The 18,422-nt window shown below is 36.7% G+C and overlaps 1 protein-coding gene across 10 annotated transcripts in view; it reads right to left on the reverse strand.

Annotated features, from left to right (window-relative positions):
- ptprt (protein tyrosine phosphatase receptor type T) overlaps nucleotides 1-18,422 on the reverse strand; it is a 259,071-nt gene that overhangs the window by 192,569 nt on the left and 48,080 nt on the right. The window lies entirely within an intron of this gene.

Below are 18,422 nucleotides of genomic sequence, written 5' to 3' on the forward strand. Positions count from 1 at the left end.
ATGATACAATGGTTCAACTGGAACCTTACACTTCGTTGGACACACTGCATCATGCAACTGACAAGGGCTAAACATAGTGTGTAGTGATATCGATCCAGACATGCTCACACACACAACTTTTTAGTAGCCTCTCTGCTCTCAGACACACACACTAAACAGCTAATGCCTAGTTTACACTACATGATTTTAAAATGTTGGGCTGAACTGTGCAGTTCACATTACATGACTTGCTCTCAGTGAAATCATGAGTGTTCAAGTTGTTTAGCTGTTCACACCACACAACACAACGTGATTGATCCACAACAGGAGGTAACTCACTACACGAGTTAACAACGCACTGCATAGAGATACAACCACGATCGGATGATAAGAGCATATCATTTGTGACTCAATGAGAGCTGTTTCAGTACTATAGTACGGTCTAAATCCTGAAAATAATCAAACAAATAACGAGTTGACAACAACACGATTCTATCTGGTCTAGAAAGCATGTTTTGTAACGAAAAACCACGCAATAAAACGAACCAGAAATGACGCGAAACTACAGAGAAGAACATAACACGCGAATATGGACGTCAGACAGAAACTAGTGCTGCACACTGTTTGCTCGACGATCTGCTCTGAGAAAAAAAATGCAAAAAAGAAAAAGTAAGATTTACCTGGTGTCCTCAACCCATGCGTTGCTATGATTGGCTGTACTCATGACATCACTGAGATTGAGTCGCGCGACTGCTCTGGATATCTAGCATGCTAGATATTTTTCTGAGCTCGGTGACCTGTCTGCGAGGTGTCTGCGAGCTGTCTTTGATGCGTTGTTGGCTCTTTCACACTAACGGATTGGCGAGCGTTAATCGCCCGCGATTTGCACGCGATAACACCCTGACTTGTCGGCGACTCAACGATTTGCAAATCGGGCTTAAATCGGGCTTAAAATCACGTAGTGTGAACTAGGCTTAACCTTTTGCTGGTTGCTGTGTTGGATGTGCCTGAGATCATCTACCAATGTTGAGGTCACAGACACCAACACAATAGAAACTTTGGTATGGACAACTAATAAAAACAACAACATTTTATTGCTCTTGGACATTTCAGGATATGTTTCAAAATTTTCCCAGATGTTTCTTTTAATATAACAAGAATTTCAAGAGAAATGTTTATAATGAGATTTCTGACCTTGTAGAACCATTTGTGTACAATTTGAGACATTTTTGAGAAACATGAAACCTCTGAGAACCATCCTTCCATCGAACAGCACTTCACCAAGCTGATATACGTAGTAAAGAGATCTCATTTGAGAAAAGAAAAAAAAGCATCTCTTTTGCTTTTCACTAAATTTAGACATCAAAAAATGTATGTAACTGAAGGAGATTGAGGCAGAAACAAAGTGTTGGTTATCTGCCATCACATTAGCTAATTTTAGATTCTGACAGAACAAATAGGACAAAGGGAAAAAGGAGGCAGGCCTTTCATACCAGAGGCTATCTATCATTAAAAACCCTACTGGGTATAAAAATATCCCTGAGCAACAAAACTGTCATTGGTCCTGTAGGCTTGTCATTTATCAAACTCTGGCCAATTGTTGTGAGGCCAGGAGGGAAAATGGGAATTCTGGGAGACATTTATCCTGTTTTGGGGCAGAATGCTGTTTTTGTCTCTCTCTTTCTTCTTCCTCTGGTTTGATGTTAGTGATTTCTCTTCACAGCTATCTAGAGTGAGAAGCGTAAACCCAAGGGAAGAGATGACACCCGCAGAATGTACGTTATCCTATCTTTCAACGGCATTGCATTTCCTAGCTTGTGAAAAGTACAATAGCTGGGGTCGAATCCAATGACAGGAGTGTTACATTTTAAAGTTTAACATGTTACATTATTACTCCTATTACTCATAAAAAAGTTACTGTAAGTAGAGTGCATGCATATCAAGCCACTTGCTATGTAGATGAGAACAATAGTTTGTCACACTGTGGCGGATATGGTGTTAGATGCACTGCAGTTCTACATGAAAACTTTATTGAAAAGAGAGACTGAATTTATTTACAATTAATCCGACGCATTCTCATCCAAGGGCGTCATATACATGGCACCCTTTAGCGTCAATATAACACGCTTCGGTTATGGGTGGGTTAAGGTCTGGGGTAGGGTTAGGGTTAGACCACTAGGAGGCGCCTTCATATATCTGCATCTCATTTTGACGCTAAAGGGTGCCATGTGCGTTGGATGTCTACGCATTGTCAAAAGCGTCAGTATATGACGCCTTGGGCTGATTATTCACTTAGCAGACCCTTTTATCCAAAAATTACTTTCAAATTAAGAGCATCACAAAACCAACATTTATACTGCAAAGGTCAATTGAATGAATAGAAAACTAACAAGCATTTAAAATTCACTTGATCACATTCACTTGTTTTAACGAATTACAAAATAATACATGTTTTATGTATTGTTTGCTGCAAAATATAAAAGAAAAGCTACATTTCATTTTCAACATTTAAAGGCAAGATTTTATTTTTTATGAGGATGCATTAAATTGGTGTGAGTGTGGGGCGGGGGGGGGGGCTGCTAGTAACAACATTTCTATTTTAAATAAATGCTGTTCTTTTGAACTATCTATTAAATCGAAGAATCTGGAAAAAAAAATAAATCATGTATCATGGTTTCTACAAAAATATTAGGCAGTGCAACTGTTTTTAACATTGATAATAATAATCAGCAGCAAACTGGCATATTAAAATGATTTCTGAAGGATCATGTGACACTGAAAACTGGAGTAATTCAGCTTTGCCATCACAGGAATACATTTTAAAATATATAGAAAACAGTTATTTTAAATTATATGAATGTTTGACAATGTGGCTCTTGGCTCTAATGATAAATCTCTTCCGATTTTCCTCTTTTGTAAGTCACTTTGGATAAGAGTGTCTGGCGAATGTGCGTACAGTGGATAAAGCTTGCTCTTAAGATATGTTCTCAAAAAATCCATCCTGCTTCTGCCATTTTCATTTGATGCAAAATTTCCACCAGCATATATTTAAAGGAGCTCTCAGGGGTCAATCCAGGTCTCTACAGAGCAAAAGGCTAACCAGTGGGAACCTGTCCAAAGGTAATATTTAGTGTGCATTAGCCAAACCAGATGATTTCCATCAAACGTGCAAGACGGCACACAGATTCACAGTTATTTATATATATAAAACACATTTTAGAAATTAAAGTGATGCAGGCAAGACAGCATGCAATGTATAGTTAACACTGGGCCTTGTGCACTAATCCATAAATGATCAAATCATGACCATAATTAGCTAATGGCTCTAGCAGGCATCTCTCATGAAGAATGCATGTAACCACAACTCTAATGACATTCTGTCAGGGAGCTTAGAAGAAAAGGAGAGCGAGAGAAGGTGCAAGGTATACTCACACATTGAGATAAATCACCTGTCTGCCTTCAACAAATGCACACGCATAATAAATATCAATATTACAGATTTATGTTCTTCAGACATAATTAGATCTTGAACAGTGATGTAATTCTCAACAAACACAAATTATGTTGTTCTTTACTGACTCTTGAGGATGAGAACACTTTCATTTTACATATATTTCAATAGACATAATTCAATGTAGGAGGAAAGTGTTCTGAACACAATTGTAATCTCAACATCTTGATGTGTTCAATGCTACGTGACAGCTTGTTAAAAATCAAATGAATAAAAGAGACAGTGTCGTTATTCTCCTTTTCCTTCATTTAAATGAATCTGAAAAATAAAGTATTAAAACTTAAAACTAAGAAATGTTTCCTTGGCAACTAACTGAAATGAAATAAGTTGAAGTAAACAAAAATTAAAAAAGATAAATTATTATTGTTTGGTGGCATTGTGCATGTGGGTTGTCTTCATGAAAATTGAAAATAAAGGGATAAAAAAAGATAAATTAAATGTATGTAGCAATATTTTTTAAAAACAAACATAAAATATTGGGGGGAAAATAAATATCTAAACAAAATAAAATAAAAATACAGAAAATAACACTGTCGAGATATTAAATCAGGTTCAATCAACCTAAATCAACATGAAATGTTGTTCACAAAACTATCTTCCTTCTATAATGGATTTCAAAGTTACATAAAATATTCAACAAGAAAAAAAGTCACCATTTCATATGGGATGCATTGAGAAATTCTGAAGGGTGGTACAGTGGAGCTTTAAGTCCTTTTTTTCTAGTTGAACAACACTTTTACTGACCTTTCGCCACGTCAAATGACAGAAGTGAAATTGATTGCAAATGCAGTTTTAAGTTGACACGATTTCCAGAGTACCACAACTTGAACTCCTAAAGGCCATAAAGACCACGGGCACATACACACACACTTAAAGTACTTTTCTTGCTCTTATCAAACATTTTTGTCATTCAGGTTATCCAGACACAATTTCAACACTTATAAGATTTGACGATTGAGAAGAGAAAATGAAAAAAGCCAGTCTTAAGCAAAAAGGTGTGGTGGTAAAAAAGAAAAAAAAGAAAAACTCCACATCCCCTGGATTTGACATAGTGGAGATAGAAGTAATTCACACTCACACTCTCTTTCTCTCTCTCTCTCTCAATTACTATAACTGTCGGAGCAGCAATGAGAGAGAAAAGAGAGGAATTCAGTTTATTTAAAAAAAAAGTAGGTCAAATGACACTTTATCTGTGATAGGGAAGAAAAGAGAATGTAAGTGATACAGAAGTACTGGCAGACCCACTGCAGCTGAGTAGTAAGTCTTGAGGACCAATGAAAACGCTTCACTGCACTTATTACCTTTAAATAACCCAGTGATGGCCTCCATTTGATAAAAAGGAAATAGAAAATAACAGCTGTATCTAGCCCTGCTTTTCTTGTGGACAACCAAAACCCTGTTACAGAGGATTTAATAAAGCCTTGGTTATCCTCAGATGTTATCAAATTTTTGAAGGATGAATGGTCTGATATTTGTTACTGACAGCACCATATGAATGCTGTTACCTCGGCACACTATAAGCACATCAACATGTGTAAGAGGTGGAAAGTAACAGCGGTTTATGTCAACAGGTGATAATGGTTGAGGTGAACACTTTAAAGGAGAACTCTGGCGCAAAGTGAACCTTTGCTCTAATAACACATCGGTACCTAGTGGTCCGTTCTCTGAGATTTGTTTTCATGATAATCGAATGTAAAGAGTTTTATCTCTAAAAACTGTTTAGCGTATAACGCTAGTAATTGGGGCATTTAATAAGTAAAAAGAAATTGTTTATACCAATCAATCAATCAATCAACTTTTATTTATAAAGCACAATAAAAACAACAGTAGTTGAACATTGTGCTGTACAGAAGAAATAAAATATCGTAAAAAAAAACAAAACAAGACTGACCGCAAAACTAATGAGAAAAGGGGGGGGTGTTTACATCGAAACCACCAATTTGACCATTCAACATTAAATCAAGGACACTTGTAGGCCAGTGAAAACAGGTAGGTTTTTAACTTAGATTTAAAAACAGACTCAGTGGATATTAATCTTAAAGATACAGGAAGACTATTCCATAGTTTTGGACCAACAACAGAAAAAGCACGGTCACCTCTCGTCTTCAACCTTGATCTTGGAACCATCAACAATCTTTGTTGAGATGACCTCAGTGATCTAGTACAGTCATTTAGTTTCAAAAGATCAGACAGATAGCTTGGAGCTAAATTGTTCATGGCTTTAAAAACAAAAAGCAAAATTTTAAATTCTATTCTATGACAAACTGGACAATACCACTAACAAGGCTCAAAATAGCCCCACACTAACACAGTAACATAATGAGGCTCCATACATGCAAAACGAAGCATTGAGAACTTTGTAAGTGTACAGACCGTTTAATAAGAAGATATTTTATAAAGACAGTCCACTTCGTGGAGCCATCATTGGAAAACAGTCTCGACTAGTCAAACCACAAACGACGTGCTATAAGTGAGCTGAACTGTATGAAGTTCAGCGAACTTCTCAACTGTATGAAAGGCTTCGTGGTTCGACTTGTCGAGATTGTTTTCCAAAGATGGCTGCTGCCTCTATACACGAAGTGTACTGTCTTTATAAAATATCTTCTTATTAAAAGTGAGGTTGAACCTCCAAATTCATGTTATGTATGAATGCATATGTTTGCATTTTACTAACGTAACGAGGTTCTTTCCAAATTCAATACGTTATTTAAAAAAAAAAAACTAAAAAGAAATGAATTAGGAAATGACTGAATCATGAAATGAGGGGAGGGGCTGCAAAAAAAAGTAAGAGGTCTTGGTTATTATATTTATTATATTTTAAATAGTGTACCAAGTTCACCAAGAGAGGCTAAAACTGCAATGGGGCAAATATATGAGCATTAGATGGTGATTTGTTTGCTAAACCTGCAATACAAAGGAGAAGTGCTCATTTAAGATCAGAGGAAGCTTTAACTGAGACATAATAGGAACGAGTCATTTTCTGGAAAATATCAAAGATGACATCTCAGTCTTTTCCCAAAGGCTGCAAGCCTCCTAAACTCAGGCTTTCTCTGTGAAACGAGAATGATTCAAAGCACACTGAGGCGGCTGACCTTCCGCTAACACAATGCAACAAATGTGGAAAGAAGAGAGAGAGGGAGAGAGAGAGGTAAGGAATAAGTGGGGGAGGAAAGCAGATGCATAATTGTCCCCAAGGTAGCAGCAAAAGTGAAATCTGTTGTTGGTTTGGCAAAAGAAAAGGTCAGTGCTTTCAGAGGGCCTATTCAATATCGCACATACGCCCAGCCTGGTGGTTTTGGACGTCCACTCTTGAATCAAGCTTTTAGATGAGCCTTCATTGTTCCCCGAGGGTTGGAGAGAAACGCTCCGTCAACAAAGGCCACGCCGGGGTCTGATTGCAAGGAGGACAAAGAGAGCATTCAGCTGGAACCACCATATTATGTCTGCTGATAAGCAATGGTTACAGTCTAAACACACACATGTGCATGAACACACACAGAAGAAGATAACCAGGCTAACAAAACAGCAAAGAAGGACAAAGACTCATGATAAATGACTTGTAGCCACTAAGAAAGCCGTATAGAATGAGGTTTGTGTTGCGTGTTGTGATATAGGATGCTACTTTGGGGCTTGAACAGAGATTCTAAGGGCAAAGTAATGCTCCTTTTTGCTGGAAACACAATTCCTGTGCTTTGAACTCCTATAATGAGGTTGGCAAGAGGGTGTCCCTTTTTCTTGCAAAGCAACTGCGGAGTTTGACTGTTTAGTTTGGCCCTCCCAGCTTTCTGTACTAAAAGCTACTCACACATGCAATATACACATAATAGGTACTTAAAAGCCTAGTGGTCATTCAATAATGAATAGTCATTAAGTATTACGTTACATGAGGCTGTTAGCAAGACATAACAATAGGGTGCAAAACAGGAACAGCAAACATGAAGTATATCTGATGAGAGGAGGTTGCTCGAATCCCTGAATAGATGACCGCAGATCAATTCCATTTTAATCACCAATTTAGCTATAATGTAAACAGCCTACTTTCATGCTGATGAATTATATTATAATATCTATATCTTTCACAGATGTAATGATGATGTATATGGCTGAATCTCACTAACACATTTAAACACAAAATCAAAAGATATTGAAAGAATATACAGTACACTTTTTACAATTTTACATGTTTTGTTCTAGGTGCGTACATTTTTTTTTGCATTGTGTTTTTTTTCCGTATCAATTCCAGTACAAGTCCTCATCTTTTTGAAATGGAGGCAACATGGATTCGCAGCGCTGAAAACATCGTCTTCTTGACGTGTCGAGTCGACAACATGAACCAAACTCCTCCGGTCTCAGCTTCAACAGTGTTTGAGGGCGAGGAAAAGTAGATGTCATTTGTGGGCAGCCAATGAAGACCATAGGCTAGCATTATGCAAATTTGTTAAGGGAAGTGAGACTGAAATTGCTGATGACTCATATACAGCAATTCAGAATCTATTACCGGTAATTATTTTAGGAGTCAATAACTTTATTAGTCGTGCAAGATCATTAAACTTTGCAGACATTTTACATTCACAAACAGTATTAAACACTGCATGGAAGGTAATATTCGAAAAAGCAGCAGTTTAATACTTTTTTTTTTTTTTTTTTTTGCATTTCAGTAATGAAAACTTGGGGAAATATGCTTAATGTTGTCATGAAAATAATATTGGAAAGTGAAATCTTATTTCTTTCTTTTGATTAATGAGGCGAGAAATATGATCCAGACATTTAGATTCTTTCAACAGGTACACATAAATCTTAATATCAGGAATGCAAATCTACTTTTTATGGCCTAAATCGCGAGGTACAAGGTGAAAAATAAAATTAATAATGCCATGCCAATAATGTCAATGTAATTTAAAAGATTAAAAATATATATTTTCTTATTTCTTTCTTTTGATTTTGGGGGTAAAACAATTGTTGGTTTAACTTAAAAAAAATATGTAACCTGGTTGCCTTAAAATTTTAAGCTGATTGAACTGGAAAAGGTGAGTTAATACAATGAAGGGGATTTATTTAATCATCAGAAACTTAAAATAATAAGTTATCTGAACTAAATAAATTATTTAAGTTGATTTGACAAAAGAAAAAAATCTTGAATTTTTTTTTTTATTTTTTTTTACAGAGCCAGACATGATCTTGAGTTTCAAGTTGGTGATCTAATGTGTAGTAGGAACTGTGGACCGAATCCCAATCTGAGCAAGGTACACATAACAGCCATTAGTGTCTTGTTGGGTCTGAAAACCACCAGATAAATAAAAGCCACTAACTAACACTTGCTGAATTTAGCCTTTGTCACAAACTGGACCCAAACTTTCTTGGCGAGAGACTGGTTACATCACTTTAAATCCAGGATCAGTATAGATCTACTGGGTTCAACTGTTCTGAGTTGAAGCTCTCTTGCGGTATTTAATTTCAGCTGTAAAGTGGCCCTCTCATCGCCCAGAGCTCTGCTGTCTGCCTCACAATCTGTGGAAAGAGACAGTAGGACATTTCTGCTCTCTCTCATTCCCTCTCATTTTTATTCCCGCTCTCATTAAGCATGCCTTGCAGTGCCTCATATGTCACCATGGATTTATTAAGTCACCATCAAATTAATTATGCCCTTCTCTCTGCCAGCCCAATGTAATCTTTCTGGTCACATTATTTCAGATTAAACTATTCCAGTGAAGAAATGGCTCCCATGAATGAAATTTGGTGGAACATAAGGTGCATTGTCTCATAAAATCATTTCAAACAGATGTAATGTGAAGAGAGTTAACTGATTTGTTGAGGACAATTTGCTGAATTGTAATAGCATGCTTACGAACAAGAGGCGAAAAATCCAAACAGATGTTCAAAAGAGAGATTTTAAAGGGACAGTTAACCCAAAAGAACTGAAAACGATTTCATATTTAACTCACCCTGATGTCTTTTCAACCCTTATCCATTTCTATTAGATCTGAGGTCATTTATATGCTATAGCGCACTCCTAAAAACATGCTACTTTTTATTTGTCAAATTTATCTACTGAAAAAAAACAAGAAAAAAAACACCTGGAAGCCAATCGTACACTGTAAAAAAATGCTGGGTTGTTTTGACCCAATTTTGGGTCAAATATGGACAAACACAAATGTTGGATTAAAAAATGCAATTAATAGATTTAACCCAACAGCTGGGTTTGTCCATATTTGACCCAAAATTGGGTTAAAACAACACAGAATTTTTTTAGAGTGTAGTGCTATATTTAGCAAAATGAACACAAAAAGAATGAATAGAACTCAACAAAAAGAATAGATCAACACAATTATTTACTTAGTAATTCAGTAACGTAATGTGCTACTTAAAAGTCTTGCACAGTATTTTGCACAGAAAAACTGAAATTGTGTGATTCATCACCCATATGTGCAATACTTTAAATTAACAGGCTTATGTATTTGCTTAATTACAATGCAGAATATTTTCCTTTGTTTATTTACAAAAACTCATCCCTAATACAACATAATAATGAGCAACAATTACCCATCTCTGTGACTAAATCTAGTTTGCATTGTCTTGATAAACATTAATGATGTGTATGGGAATTTTAATATCTTGGTTAACAAATGCACATGCAAACCATTTAAAACTGCAAGGGGAACAGGTTTAAAGGCCTGTCTGCTCTTTTAAATGAATGCCCACTTAAATAGGTGAGCATTACTAGAAAAAGAAAAAAAAAAAAGATTTTTTAAAATATATATAGCTATACACTTTCTTTTGGTGGCTTTTTTTTTGGTCTGGAAAACTACTGCATAATGTTTACACCTCTGAAATAAACATCCAGGTTGCTACATCTTTTGATCAATGAATTGACTTTTTGAATTTGAATTGACCATGACTTTTCCAGCCATTTATAAGTACTATAAGGATTATTAACAACTATTTCAAGAGAGATTTTTGCTCCAAAATGAACATAAATGGACAATTCTATAGTGAAAAATACATGTCCTATATTTTAAGACATTAATATATTAAATATGATATAAAATGTATTAGATATGATATATAATTATTATAAAACCCACTCATTTAATTTCATGTTTTCTGTGTGAGTGCGCAGGAACATCCCTCTTTAAATACACTGATGTAGACATAGACATTACATGTCTTCAGAACTCCCATAGAGCATCAACCTTCACAACTGAATGACCTGTAATGCATTACAGTATGATTACTGCAGCGCATGCTATTCTTAAAGCACAATCAAGACCACTGATTTGTTCTTTCTGAGATAGTGCTGCATAAAGCTTCCTATACTCAGCATGAACAGAAGAACCAACTCTCTGCATTTCTCTCTGGGGCCACATTGCTCCTGACAGCAATGGCTTTTAAATGCTCTGCTGGTCAAACAATGGCATTGACTTATGGTTACCCATCTCTGTTTTCTCTATGCGTACAAAGGAAAAAGTGACCACACAACCACGCACCGCTCAAGGTCGTCACCAGACAGCAAATTTCTGGCCTTCGTTACGAGTGATGGATAACAGAAACTCCTTCATCCCGACAAGTGATCAGAAAATTGTATTATCCAAGTACAGAGAAAAAAGGATTACTACATAGAGGAGATGAGAATGTGAGCGATATGGGGACAATGAAAAATGGGAGATATATTGAAAAAATATTGAGGGATAAAGGGAGGATGGAAAGATGAAGCATTTGACTTTACGAGCGGAGAGACACTGTGTTTCTGACAGGCGATCACAGGGCCTTCAAGCCTGTATGTCTGTCAAATTCAACAGCCCAGAGACATTTTCAGACACACAGAGAATCGAATGCAAAGTGAATTTAGGCTCCCAAGCTTAAAAAAAACTGAAGGGAGAACAGGTCAATTTGTGAAATCAATATAAAATTGTAGATCAAAACCATCATGAGGAATCAGGTTTGCCTTACCCTTTAGAGATAACAGTTCACTTAAAGGAGTAGTTCACTTTTGAAAAAAACTTTTGCTGATAATTTACTCACCCCCATGTCATCCAAAATGTCCACATCTTTCTTTCTTCAGTCGAAAAGAAATTAAAGTTTTTGATAAAAACATTCCAGGATTTTTCTCCATATAATGGATTTCAATGGGAACCAAACGGTTCAAGGTTCAAAAGACAGTTTCAGTGCAAACTGCAAACTGTTCAAAGGGCTTTAAACGATTCCAGACGAAGAATAAGGGTCTTATCAGACGAAACGATTGCTCATTTTAAAAATATATGTATATCAAAGTTTAAGTTTTAGAAGCTCAAATGCTCGCCTTGATCTGTTCCGTGACGTGCGTTCGTGACTCTCCTGTTCGAACACGTTTATCAAAATGAACAAATCTTTTTTCGTGTCATTTGGTTCATTCAACGAACGAAATGAACGAGTTGACTCTGGAAAAGATTCTGAAACGAGTTCAAATAGAAGAGTCACGCATCACAGAACAGAGCAAGGCGAGCATTTGAGCTCATAAAACTTAAACTTTGTTAATTTTTTTTTTCAAATGACCACTCGTTCCCTTTGATAAGACCCTTATTCATCGTCTGGAATCGTTTAAAGCCCTTTGAACAGTTTGCAGTTTGCACTGAAACTGTCTTTTGGACCTTGAACCGTTTGGTTCCCATTGAAGTCCATTATATGGAGAAAAATCCTGGAATGTTTTCATCAAAAACCTTCATTTCTTTTTGACTGAAGAAAAAATGACATGGATATCTTGGATGACATGGGGGGTGAATAAATTATCAGCAAAAGTTCTTTAAAAGTGAACTACTCCTTTAAACAAAATGCAAACAAACTAAAACAGCAAAAAAAAAACTCATTAAAATGGACATCAGAAACCCAAAATATTACCATACGCCCACCCACATTTACATGCCAACAGTGATCATAAACTTGGCCCACCCAATCATCAGGATGTAAACATTAAAAACAAAACCCTTTTTTTTTTTAAAGAACTATGCTAACGTTATAAGTACACTTCACTTCAGGGAGGCAAAATAAATAATAAAAGTGCATAATTAAACCTCTTTAAATCCTAATTCGCTCTTCGATGAGAAGGGACGCATGAACAAGCAACCAAACAAAAACATTCTGTTTTCCTGACGAGAACAGATGCATGTTTTTGTCCTGTTAATCACAAGCTATGATTCTTGACCCAAACCACCAAGTGAGTGAGTGTGTGTGTGAGTCTGAAAGTGTGAATGCATCACTGGGAGTATGTTCATCGAGGCATGTAAACCATGAGCAGAGACGTGTAAGTCAGCAGAGGGCCCGAGCCGGGCTTTAATGAAAGCAGCGTGTCAGCGGAAGGTGTGATGAATTTGGGAGACATGGGAGGGGGAGAGCGAGAAAGCAGAGGGAAGATCGAGACGGTGAGAGAAGGGAGGAGCGGAGGGCTCTTAGCAGTCGGGTCCCCAGTGTGAGAGCGTGATTCCTGCAGCTCGCAACAGGAGACTCACAGAGGCTATAGCTTTGCTTTATTGGAGCCTGGAAATCAGTAAACAAGACTGATGTGTATTGGGATATGCTGTTAAATCCACTACCTCACTCTCAATCATCTCCTTCTATCTGTCTTTTTCTGCCTATCGCTCTCTATATCTGTCTATTGTCTCTTTTGACCTGTCAATCTCATTCATGGCAATGTGCTTCTGTATACCCAGCATCCCTCATTCTCTAGATCTCTCTCTGCGAAAAAAACATTTAAACATGGTCACTGTTGTTTAATGTTCAAAACCACCTACTCAGTATTACCAAATGACCAGATAAGACGTTATTACCACTTTAAAATGGCAAACTGTCACAAACTTCTTATACAATGAAGCCTGTTATCCAGCTAGAACTTATTAAAAAAATATTTAGGGTGACCACCCATCCTGCTTTGCGTTGTACTACACAGCATTTTCCTATATTTAACAGCGCTTCGTCATAAGTAACCTAAAAATACAAGAGCCGTTTTTTTGTATGTTATCCAATGGTTGAAAAGAAAGGAGTAAACACGGCCACTATAGGTTCTGAAGGCTGTCAATCAAAATGTGGGACGGTGATTCGTTCCATGTGTTCGCTGTCAGAAAACAAATGGATAATTCAATCAATCAAAATTTTTAACAGAATTTAACTGTTGTTGTTTAACCTGTTGCCTGCTGTGGTTGTTCTAATTCACATCCTTTCTAAAAATATGAAAGTTTTTTGGCTTTTAATATATTCTTAATATATAAGACTATCTATCTAATTTTATGTTGTTTTGTATTTATTTGTTCATTGTTTACAGCTGAAAGCCAGAATACAAATGTTTTTAGTAAGTTAGATAGACATTACATAACAGTTTCAGGGTATGTTTTAGTGTTGGTAACATGCCCCACATTGTCCCTTCCACACTTATAATCGTCCCACATTTGGTTTGTTTGATGGTGGTCACCCTAGTAATATTTGTGATTGCATAATTTCAAAAAAGCTTCAGGTTTGCTGTATTAATATTAATATTTTGTTATTATATATCAACATAATAATGACAACACTTGTTATTATTGTTGTTAAATAAAAATAAAATAAGAAAGATAGGAGTATTTCACTGTAAAATTATGTATTATGCATGCAGGTTTATAGCCAAGCAAACTGAAGCACTAAATGGCATCTAAACATTAACACTTTCAAATGAACCTTTGGGAAGATTAAGTTCATTTAAATGCACCAGTCCATTGCTGATGTGTGTGCCCATCTTCATTTTTTTTATTGATATATAATATATATAACATAATATTTTGTTAAATTCTGTGGTTTGACTCAATCACTATGTTTTTGCTCAAATATATACCGGTAGTTGTGTTTTATTAGCTAAATTAGTCGCATTTTGTGATCTTAATTAATTAATTTTTGTGTCAGAAAAGCCCTACTTTGATTTTAAAAAATCTAATTAATTCATTAGCTTGTAGTGTAACATGATTAGTTTAACTACTTTAAATTATGAGCAACTCAAAGATTCACTCAACACTGTTTTTTATGTGCGTCTATATGATTGAGTGCATGTGTAAGTGGGTGTACGCAAGTGCTTTCCTAGAACTCCTTCCCTGTCAATTTCTTTTCAATTGCAACCTTTTCCGCCCCACTTTCTAATCTCAGAGGACAGAAATCAGACTCACAATCAAGCACTACTGCCCATGAGAGCCCTCAAATCATCACAAAGAACAAAAAAATATATGAAAAAGTAAAAGTGAAAGGCTAAAAACGCCATTTACCCTCGTCAACCATCTGTAACACGCACATTAACGCAATACTGCCCAGACAACCTATAATTCACAACTCAATTACCATTCCAGATAGCGCACAGTATGCAGAGAGATTTGGGACACCCAAGAGGACGGCTGCACAAGAAATCATTTGTCATGATTAAATGACAGCTCTTTTGATTGGCTCTGATTTGTTGACAGCTCTGGCCAATCAGAGGACAGAAATAGTAGACAGAGAGAACGGTCATGGTCTTTCATCTACACGTCAAATACATCTGAAAATAAATAGCCTCAGTGAGTTCATTCAAGGTCCATACAGGATTTCAAAGAGTAAAGCAAGCTATAAATGCAGTCTAAAAAGATACTTCGTTTTTCCTTCAAAGAACAAAACGGTGACCCCAAATCTCATAGACTAAAAATAAAAATATAGTTCACCCAAAAAGGAAAAATTGTCCTTATTTACTCACTCTCATGTGGCTCCAAACCATTTTATGTATTTATTTTCACCCCTTTATACCTTGGAACACAAAAGCAGATGTCTAAAAAAACATATTAATCGGAAACTTTCTCAATTCATATGTGCACATTGTTGCCTAAAATGAGATGTTTTTGGCATCAAAGCCACCATTGCGTTTGACTACACGAATGAACTCTAACTAAAAGTACTGGTGCACATTCCCTCGCTTAACATTTTAGAGTGTGCCATCGGAGGGATGATTGGTCTCCTCTCTGAGAGCAATAAGAGCGTGTGCACCTGGCCACAACATCTCATTCACAGGTGTATTTTCCCTGGAGGAGCTTGTCTCTGAAGCTCTCAGAGGGCGGCAGTAATGAGAAGAATGGATTGTATTGATGATAGTGACCCGCGGTCCACGGAGGAATAAAATGAAACAGTGGCGACTGACAGGCTTCATTACACTTCCTGTAAGAACACATTAAGGTGCCTTCATCCCTGAGTCGCTCTATCTCTCTACCTTTTCTTGCTCTGCCCGTAGAGAAAACAATCACAAACGATACCTCCATATTTTAGCAATTGATTCTCCAAGGCAGCAATGGGACTAAACGGAGAGGAAAAGGAGATATGCATTTAAATCCAAAAGATTTATTCTAATACAAATATCCTAATATTGTCTCACACACTGAGATTTAAAATCTCAATTTGACCTAAAATATTGCTCTTCAAATTCTTTCCGATTCTCTCTTTCAGCTCTCTGAGAAATTGGCATAGTAATAGAGATTTGCATGGTAATGGATATGGCAATATTAAAGGAGTAGTTCACTTTTAAAAAAAAAACTTTTGCTGATAATTTACTCACCCCCATGTCATCCAAGATGTCCAACTCTTTCTTTCCTCGGTCGAAAAGAAATTAAGGTTTTTGATGAAAACATTCCAGCATTTTTCTCCATATAATGGATTTCAATGGGAACCAAACGGTTCAAGGTCCAAAAGACACTTTCAGTGCAAACTGCAAACTGTTCAAAGGGCTTTAAATGATTCCAGATGATGAATAAGGGTCTTATCAAGCGAAATGATCACTCATTTAATAAATAAATAACAAAGTTTAAGTTTTATAAGCTCAAAAGGTCGCCTTGCATGTGACGCACGTTCGTGACTCTCCTGTCCGAACTCGTTCATCAAAATGAACGAATCCTTTTCCGAGTCAATTCGTTCACTTCGTTCGTTGAATGAACCAAATGACTCGCAAAAAGATGTAAAGATGATGCAACAGCAACCAATCAGCTGCGCAATGTAGATGACAAGGACCTATCAGCCTGCCCCATGCCAGAACTAGATATATTAAAGTCCATCATCATGGAATTAAGGATGTTCTACACTGGCTGTGCACTTATTACGCAAACAAGTACTCTTCCAAAAACGTCCCTTTAGCGCGATGACTTTACCAGTCGGTGATTGATTGGCTCTTTTATTTAGAAGGCGGAATTTATTGCGTTTTGAACTTTTCCCCATTCATAGTAAAATGAGTGTGTTGTCTTTTTATTTCTAAAGTCTTTGATTAGGTCTCCTGAGCTATAAAAGAGCAACCTCTGAGCAATTCAATTTTCCTGTGGATACACTCTTCAATTGCTCCTTTTCATCAGGTCTTTTGCATCCTGGGTGTAATTCACTGAACACTGTATTAAGTGCCACCTACAATCAGAGAGGAGAGACTGATATCGGTGCGTCTCCACGGGGCTTAATGACGGAAGGATCATGCCGCGGCCCAATTTCCTCCCCTGATTAGACAATCAGATCCTGATGGCATCAACACGCGCAGATGGTGCTTCTTCAGCCGTTTATTTATTAATGAGTGCTTGTGTATTTTTATCAGATGGGGCCTGATGCTAGTGCCCCCAATAGAGAAAAATTACTAGACTTTGATGTTTTCGGATAGATTTTGTTTGATGCTGTCGACGACCTCGTTTCCTCAAAACAGTGCGTCTCGACTGCTTTTCCTTCAGGACCCAGATCAGATTTTACTTTGGACATCAAGTGGCGACTCAATACCACTGCACTGACACTACCTAAAGCGCTGTACCCATTCAAAGGCAAAGGTGCTTTCACGAGAGTAATCCTAAACTTCTATATAGTGCTTTGAAAGGATGTCTAGTCATTTTTAAGGATGTCTTTTATAAACATCTTTCCAATGGAGCGTCTGTAAGCCGGATTGCTTCGGTGTCAGATGTAGGGTGTAGGGAGCAAATGGGGTTAAATAAGCGGACGGGGAGAGACGCAGTTGTGTAGCTGACTCTATTGTCTTTAAGGGTGCTGTGAGACAGAGGTTGTTGAGCGCTGCAGGAGATGGCTGAGTGAGAGTGACAGCGAACTTGATTGCCATTTGTCTCACTGTGAACTACTGCCGAGCTTCAGAGAGAGATGGACTGGGAGAGAAAGAGATCGACTTCGAGACAGACTGGAGGCCAAAGTGCCTTCTCCACAGGGTTTGAAATGAGCTTTTTCACTCACCAGCCAATTTGGCTGCTAAATTCAGAGTCAGCTGCCATTCAGAACTTCTACTGGCCAAAACAAAAATATCAGAAATAAAGCAAATTATCAAAGTCACAGTATAGATTTGAATATTATTCTGATATGGTCTAATACATATCCATATACCACACAATTCCTCAACTACACCATTAGCTTGCATATGAATTTTTTTTTTTTTTTTTTTATGATGCATTGCATTTATAATCTAGTACTAGGCCTTCATTTCTGTGTAAATATATATATATATATATTTGAAGAAAATATATTTAGTTTTTTTCACATTTCCCATTCATTTCAATGTGGGGTCATATTGACCCAGAAGACCAGAAGTGTAACAACCGAATCAAGCCTAGTTTTTGTTGTGTGTGTATAGATAGATAATGTATGAAAAGTCCACTGAGATGAAGGGAACCTTTTTTTTTTATTATTAAGTAAAAGTCGATTGGGGTCGTATAGACCCCATGACCCGATTGAGGGCTACACATTTATACACCATAACCAAAACCGAACAGCTACGATGTAAATCACACCATCATAAATTTTGATTTGAAGCAAAAAAAGTACTAAACGGCTTTAAAGAGGGAAAAAACTACAAGCATTGCAAATTACCTAATAGTTTTAGAAAAAGCATAACTTCTATTGATTTAAAGATGTTGATTATGTATTTTGCAAGAATATATATATATATATGTGGGATTTTTCT

Source organism: Pimephales promelas, chromosome 8, assembly GCF_988280905.1.
Source record: "Pimephales promelas chromosome 8, fPimPro1.hap1.1, whole genome shotgun sequence".
NCBI classification, from domain to species: domain Eukaryota; kingdom Metazoa; phylum Chordata; class Actinopteri; order Cypriniformes; family Leuciscidae; genus Pimephales; species Pimephales promelas.